General features: G+C 41.0%; 1 pseudogene; it reads left to right on the top strand.

The window, feature by feature from the left end:
* The first annotated feature begins 4,056 nt into the window (after positions 1–4,056).
* LOC129842648 (glyoxalase domain-containing protein 4-like) lies at positions 4,057–7,876 on the top strand (annotated as a pseudogene).
* The last annotated feature ends 816 nt before the right edge of the window (positions 7,877–8,692 follow it).

Raw genomic sequence — 8,692 nt, 5'->3', positions numbered from 1 at the left:
CCCCCCCCCCCCCCCCACACACACACACACACACACACACACACACACACACACACACACACACACACACACACACACACACACACACACACACACACACACAGTGTTCATTTGTTCTCCAGAGGGCCATGTGCAGAAAAGCCCAAGTTCACATGTATTGATAATATTCCTTCATATCACTAAAGTCACGATGCTAAACCTTGCCCAACACCTATAGAAGCAATATACATTTACATGTAAAGTGGTTCCTTTCAAATGTAGGATCTTAATTTTATCCAATTTACTACAACAGGAAAATATTTCCACAGCAACAGGAAATGTGAATTATTATGTGGATTATAATTAATGGACATTTCTGTAGGGGTTGATATATTTTTCTTAACGGAAAATGAAGTCTGAAATTTCAAAGTGGAAATTACAAACTTCAGAAGCCTTCTTAAACCTAAAATACACTACAAGTTTTAAATGTCCTGCACTACAGGAACGTTCTCCTGCAACAGGGTGATCACATTAAGATCCAACACCAGTAGGAAAGGCGAAAGGTTAATAGTAGTGATGAATATGAGTTATATTTCACGATCTCTCGGGTAGTGACAGTATGTGCAAAAGGCATCAGACAACATTTAAGTGAAGATATACCAGTCAGTTATGCTTTTAACTCTGCGTGCTTCCTACTTCAACATAGCTACTTCAGGGAAGGGAAGATAATATATGCCATTTAAGCAGATGCTTTAACCCAAAAGTGAGTGCATTTTCGTAGCAGGAATATCTTTATGAAGGCCATATGTTTCTCAACTAGCATCATAAAGGAACACGATAGGCAGCATTCACCTCGAAGGACCTATGAACATAACTACTATCTGTGGGGTGGCTGTCTAAACAGCCAGCTTGCTGTTTTTATGCCATTTCATTTCATTATTTGTTGTCATTCTATAGATAGATAGATTTTGGGGTCTAGAAATGTCCTTGTTTTCCACGAAAACATACATGAAATGAGTTGTAAATATAAATATAGTCAAGACTTTGACACGGTTATAAATAATTATTTTAATTGAAATAATAATTGTGTCCTTAAACATGGCTATGGTCAAAGAATCCTACATTTGCAGCAATTGCAGCCTTGCAGACCTTTGGCATTCTAGTTGTTGATTCGTTGAGGTAATCTGAAGAGATTCCACCCCATGCTTCCTGAAGCACCTCCCACATGTTGGATTGGCTTGATGGGCACTTCTTACGTACCATACGGTCAAGCTGCTCCCACAACAGCTCAATGGGGTTGAGATCCGGTGACTGTGCTGGCCACTCCATTATAGACAGAATACCAGCTGACTGCTTCTTCCCTTAATAGTTCTTGCATAGTTTGGAGCTGTGCTTAGCGTCATTGTCCTGTTGTAGGAGGAAATTGGCTCCAATTAAGCGCCGTCCACAGGGTATGACATGGCGTTGCAAAATGGAGTGATAGCCTTCCTACTTCAAGATCCCTTTACCCTGTACAAATCTCCCACTTTACCACTACCAAAGCACCCCCAGACCATCATAACCATCACCATGCTTGACAGATGGCGTCAAGCACTCCTCCAGCATCTTTTGATTTTTTCTGCTTCTCACGAATGTTCTTCTTTGTGATCCGAACACCTCAAACTTATATTAGTCTGTCCATCACACTATATTCCAATCTTCCTCTGTCCAGTGTCTGTGTTCTTTTGCCCATCTTAATCTTTTATTTTTATTGGCCAGTCTGAGATAGGGCTTTTTCGTTGCAACTCTGCCTAGAAGGCCAGCATCCCGGAGTCGCCTCGTCACTCTTGGCGTTGAGACTGGTGTTTTGCGGGTACTATTTAATGAAGCTGCCAGTTGAGGACTGTTTCTCAAACTAGACAATCTAATGTACTTGTCCTCTTGCTCAGCTGTGCATCGAGGCCTCCCACTCCTCTTTCTATTCTGGTCAGAGCCAGTTTGCGCTGTTCTGTGAAGGGAGTAGTACACAGTGTTGTACGAGATCTTCAGTTTCTTGGCAATTTCTCACATGGAATAGCCTTCATTTTTCAGAACAAGAATAGACTGACGAGTTTCAGAAGAAAGTTCTTTGTTTCTGGTCATTTTAAACCTGTAATCGAACCCACAAATGCTGATGCTCCAGATACTCACTAGTCTAAAGAAGGCCAGTTTTTTTGCTTCTTTAATCAGAAGAACAGTTTTCAGCTGTGCTAACATAATTGCAAAAGGGTTTTCTAATGATCAATTAGCATTTTTAAAATGATAAACTTGGATTAGCTAACACAACGTGCCATTGGAACACAGGAATGATGGTTGCTGATAATGGGCCTCTGTACGCCTATGTAGATATTCCATAAACAATCTGCCATTTCCAGCTACAATAGTCATTTACAACATTATCAATGTCTACACTGTATTTCTGATCCATTTGATGTTATTTTAATGGACCAAAAAAAGTGCTTTTCTTTCAAAAACAATAACATTTCTAAGTTACCCCAAACTTTTGAATGGTAGTGTAGATAGAGGAAGCGAAACAGCATAAAGTCCCCACAGTCATTATAGCCTATGGATAATCACAATGGGGAATAATCTTGACAAAATACAACACTACTCACCTAATCAAATGAAACCTTGAAGTTAGTTTTATGAGTCTGGGAAACCTGGAGAGGGGTGTTCTTTCTTCCAGCTGAGTCTAGCTCACAATTATCATTCTTCTCTCTGTACAGAGGGGGGACTTCTGGGAGATGGTTTCCATGGTGATGGGATAAATGCGACGAGGAAGAGGAGGCTTAATGTGACAATATTTCAGCCGCAATATCCCAGAGACCCATAACTAGGATTTCAAATGGAGGGTATATTACTGGAAACCTTCCAAGTTTAGCACTAAACTACAAGGATTTGATCTAATCTGTCACATCCAGTGGCCCTTTAGAGTACTTCACATTGTCACAGCTATGTAAATATGTGTGGCCTTATCACATGTAAAATATATCAAATAATTGAATAAGATCAAATAAAAAAAAATTATTGACGAAGCTGTAAAACGTCCGAAATATAAACCATCAATTTAGTGACGATTGGTGTTGAATTTTAGGATTTCAGAATGAAATATCCCCAAATATTTTGTTCACAAACTTTTTTACTATATCAATATGTATTTGTTGTTAATGTTTTGGTGTCAAACTGGTGGCAGTTGTGAAAAAAGTCATTAGTTGCAAGAGTTGCAGAGTTAATTGACAATAATGTCATTGTTGATTAGCATCATTAAAGAAATCATTAATGAAAAGAATAATCTATTTTCTCTTGAACAATATGATCTATGTACTAGAAAATCATGGATAATATGGACACAGATATAATAAATTAATACTAAATATGAATATATATATTTTTTGTTATTCAAGTATAAATGACCAAAATGATGATAGATTGCCATAGATTTTCTGTGAATTACCAAAATTACTGAAGAGTCCGGTAACTTTGCTAAATTGCCAGTAGCTTTGCAACCCTACCCATTATGAATGAATTCCACTCAATCGCTCTGGTAGGTAGCAACAGAGGGTGAAATAGAAAAACACGTCCGTAGAGAGAAGAGAGTATAATGGTATTTTTAAGACATTAAGATTTCTACTTGATTGAGCAGCTATGCTAACACATGCATCTATGCTCTTGATCCAAAGTTGACTTTTATTTCTCAAACTTTGAGCCTTTATTATTGTTCTGACTCAGGGTTGTAATCCCACTTTGAGCACTAGGCTTCTCTCCCTTCTTGGTAATAGATATGTGGACCTTTAGGGCTGAGTAAGTCTGGGTATTGAGAAAAACAATATGGAGTGAAAATAGGTTTCTTTTCCGCAAAGCTTTCCACACCGCGGGTGTACACATGTCTATAGAGAAAGAAAGGGAAAGAGAGAGGGAGAGTTAAAGGGAGAAGGAGAGATGAAAGGAGAACGAAATCCATCTAAAGCCCTGTGATCTGGAAAAAAGGGTTCCGAGGAGAGACGGAGTGTGAGGGCAGTCAGGTCACTCGAGATCCAAGGCGATATTCGACGTTCATCCATGTCCCCAGGATGCCGGGAGATGCCTTCAAAACTGGCCACTAGAGGCAACGGTGAGCTCCATTACCATCAAGTAGGCTTGCGGCAAGGGCGATGTGGATGGGGATGGCAGATAAGCTGCGAGCTCGGGGCTCCGAGGGTCATGTGTTCAATCCCAATGCTAGGCACTTATTGAACCCTATCCCACACCTTAACCCTTAACTCAACCATTCAGAATGAATGCCTAAACTTAACCGTCAAAATGTGACGTTTATCACCTCGACAAACGTCGAATACTGAAGTCAAACCGTGAGATGTTGTTGGTGAGCTCTGTAAAAGGGTTCTGATGAGAGGAGGGGTGAGGGAATATGAAAGAGGAAAATAGAGAAAGTGTCTATGAGAAAAAGAAAATGAGTGAGAGGGAAGGAGACAGAGAAACAGAGCAAGAAAGAGATAGAGATAGATAGATCAAGAGAAAGACCGAAGATTGATAGAAATCCTGACAAAGCTAGAGAGCGAGAGCGCGAGAGAGCAAGCGAAGGAGAGAGAAAAAGGGAGAGAGAGAGAGAAAAAATAGTAAAAAATGAGGGTGAGAGAAAAAGAGTGAGAGGTCATGCCCTGGGCTAATGGCCACCACAACCACATTAGCCACACAATACGGGTCAGCCACACACACACACACTTGTGTGATGTGGCCAGGCGGGGGGTTGTGAGATGTCATTAACCCTCCCAACAGCTGCACTGTGTGAGTGATATACCCAAAGTAAACAGGCACCAAGATAAATGGTGCAAAATGGCTCACTACACCATCCGTGTTAGATGGATGTGTGTGTGTGTGTGTGTGTGTGTGTGTGTGTGTGTGTGTGTGTGTGTGTGTGTGTGTGTGTGTGTGTGTGTGTGTGTGTGTGTGTGTGTGTGTGTGTGTGTGTGTGTGTGTGTGTGTGTGGCCTGGCGGGCGGTCATGGCTGGCGACGGTGTCAATGAAAACGTTATTAATGTTTGTGTTGCAGGGATAATGGCATCATTTTTCCGGTTGCTCTTGTTGCAGTGTGTGATGTCGTATAGTGGAGCGTGTGGTGGGGGGACGGGACGGGACAGTGAGGGGTGTGTGTGTGTGAGAGTGTGCCTATTGTGCCTACCCATAAGCATGCAAGTGTGTGTGATGTGACACATTTTTTTACCAAATAAATAATAATGACTGTCACAAGTCCAGCCACCATGATATAGTACACAAACGCCAACCCCCAGAGTTTATGAAATGTTCTGAATCATAAATACATTATATTACACCTATATGCCTACATTTTATTATTATGTTTATTCTCTCACTCTGTTGAAGTGTAATAAAATGTGTTCTTCTCGAAATTGAAAAAATGTCAATACATATATATATATATATATATATAGAAAAACAACAACTCTCTGGTTTTGACAGAGTCGGGAGGCAGCTCTGGCCGATCCGTCCAAATCAATAACGAATTTAAGACGTTAGTGCTCGCGTCTCTACCGCATTGCTTTAGCTCATTATTTACAAGCTTGGCACGACTGTTCTTGGATGAATGGAAAGTGTTTTACTCAAGAATCCCCCACATTCTCTCTCTCTACCTCTCTCCAGCTCTATCTACCTACCAGTCTCACTCTCTACCTACCTGTCTCTCTCTCTACCTACCTGTCTCTCTCTCTACCTACCTGTCTCTCTCTCTACCTCTCTCTACCTACCTACCAGTCTCTCTCTCTACCTACCTGTCTCTCTCTCTACCTACCTGTCTCTCTCTCTACCTACCTGTCTCTCTCTCTACCTCTCTCTACCTACCTGTCTCTCTCTTTCTACTTCTCTCTCTCTCTCTCTACCTACCTGTCTCTCTTTCTACCTACCTGTCTCTCTCTCTACCTACCTGTCTCTCTCTCTCTACCTCTCTCTCGCTCTCTCTACCTACCTGTCTCTCTCTCTCTCTACCTCTCTCTCGCTCTACCTACCTGTCTCTCTCTCTCTACCTCTCTCTCGCTCTACCTACCTGTCTCTCTCTCTCTACCTCTCTCTCGCTCTCTCTACCTACCTGTCTCTCTCTCTACCTCTCTCTCGCTCTACCTACCTGTCTCTCTCTCTCTACCTCTCTCTCTCTCTACCTACCTGTCTCTCTCTCTCTACCTCTCTCTCGCTCTCTCTACCTACCTGTCTCTCTCTCTACCTCTCTCTCGCTCTACCTACCTGTCTCTCTCTCTCTACCTCTCTCTCACTCTACCTACCTGTCTCTCTCTCTCTACCTCTCTCTCACTCTACCTACCTGTCTCTCTCTTTGTCTGACTCTCTCTCTGCTTCTCTTTCTCTTTATCTCTGTCTTTCTCTAACTATCTCTCTCTTTCTTTCTTTCTGTCTATCTCTTTCAATTCATTTCAACAGTAAATATTACACTCACAAAATAATAGAGACATTTCAAAAGTCGTATTATGTCTCTGCAGTGTTGTAACGATGTGCAAATAGTTCAAGTAGAAAAGGGAAAAGAAATAAACATAAATATGGGCTGTATTTACAATGGTGTTTGTTCTTCACTGGTTGCCCTTTTCTTGTGGTAGAGGTCACATCTTGCTGCTGTGATGGCACACTGTGGTGTTTCACCCAATAGATATGGGAGTTTATCAAAATTGGATTTGTTTTCTAATTCTTTGTGGATCTGTGTAATCTGAGGGAAATATGGTCGTACATTTGGCAGGAGGTTAGGAAGTGCAGCTCAGTTTCCACCTCATCTTTCTCTGTCTCTTTCTCTGTCTCTTTCTCTCTCTCTTTCTCTAACTATCTCTGTCTCTCTCTTTCTCTAACTATCTCTGTCTCTCTCTCTTTCTCTAACTGTCTCTTTCTCGCTTTTCGTTCTCTCTCTTTCTCTCTCTCTCTCACTATCTCTGTCTCTCAGGCTCTGTCTCTCACACTCTGTCTCTGTCTCACATTCTCTCTCACTAACTCTCTCTCTCACTCTCTCTGTCTCTCTCTCTGTCTCCCTCTCAATTCAATTTCAGGGCTTTATTGGCATGGGAAACATATGTTTACATTGCCAAAGCAAGTGAAATGGATAAACAATACAAAAATAAACATTGCACTTCCAAAAGTTCCAAAATAATAAATTTCATTTCAAATATCATTTCAAATATCATTATGTCTATATACAGTGTTGTAATTATGTGCAAATTTTTAAAGTACAAAAGGGAAAATAAATATGTATTTACAATGGTGTTTGTTTTTCACTGGTTGCCCTGTCTCCCTCTCTCTCTCTCTAACTATATGTAACTCTCTCTCTCTCTCTCTCTAATATCTAATATCTCTAATCTCTCTCACAATATTTGCGTCACAAAGAGTTTAAAGAAGGCAACTTGTAAGGGCCCTTATGATGGAAAATGGACCAAGACAATGGTCTGTTTTGGGCCAGAGGATGATGACTTCATGGCTGAACTGATCTACAATTATGGAGTGGGAGGATATCGCCTAGGCAACGACTTCCTCGGTTTGACTCTGCAGTCTAGCCAGGCTTTCAGCAATGCTGAGGCTTGGTTGGCCCCTCACTCAGGTTGGAAAGGGCCTCTATCTGGCTGAGGCCCCAGGAGGTTATCGCTTCTACCTGGTGGACAAAGAACAGCCTCCCAATGATCCTGTACAGAAGGTGTGTTTGGCAGGGTCTGACCTGCAGAAATTAATACGCTGCTCCTCCCTTCTGGGGATGAAGGTGAAAGAGAGAAATGAGGAGAAGAAGACTGTGCTGATGGGATTCACAGACACTCAGTGTAAACTAGAGATTCACAACATTGTTGGGACAGTAGATCATGGGACGGCCTTCGAGCGGATAGCATTCTAGTTTCCATGTGAGCAGTTGGCAGATCTTGAACCCTTGATGACAAAGGGAAACCACAAAATCCTTACTCTCTTGGTTAGCCTGGAAACCCCTGGGAAGACTACAGTAGAAGTGGTCATTTGGGCTGACTCTCTCTCTCTCTCTCTCTCACACTAACTATCTCTGCTTTATTGGCATGGGAAACATATGTTAACATTGCCAAAGCAAGTGAAGTAGATAATATACAAAAGTGAAGTAAACAATAAAAATGAACAGTAAACATTTTACTCACAGAAGTTCCAAAAGAATAAAGACATTACAGTGTCATATTATGTGTATATACAGTGTTGTAACGATGTGCAAATGGTTAACCTTTTACGGGGGCAACCCGACACCGGTACACTTATGACAACATCCAGCTCAAAGTGCAGGGCGCGAAATTCAAAATCATTTTTTTTTTTTATATTTAACTTTCACACATTAACAAGTCCAAGACACCAGATGAAAGGTGCACATTTTGTGAATCAAGCCAACATGTCCGATTTTTTAAATGTTTTACAGGGAAGACAAAATATGTAAATCTATTAGCTAACCACGTTAGCAAAAGACACAACTTTTCTAACTCCATCAGTTTCTTACTCCATCAGGTGCTATCACAAATTCGACCAAATAAAGATATAAATAGCCACTAACCAAGAAACAAATTCATCAGATGACAGTCTGATAACATATTTATTGTATAGCATATGTTTTGTTCGAAAAATGTGCATATTTCATGTATAAACCATAGTTTACATTTCAGCTACAATCCGAAATTGCACCGAAAGCAGCCATAATATT

Source organism: Salvelinus fontinalis, unplaced genomic scaffold (assembly GCF_029448725.1).
Source record: "Salvelinus fontinalis isolate EN_2023a unplaced genomic scaffold, ASM2944872v1 scaffold_0059, whole genome shotgun sequence".
Taxonomy (NCBI): Eukaryota; Metazoa; Chordata; class Actinopteri; order Salmoniformes; family Salmonidae; genus Salvelinus; species Salvelinus fontinalis.
Note: the sequence above shows the minus strand (reverse complement) of the source record. Positions and strands in the feature narration are given on the sequence as shown.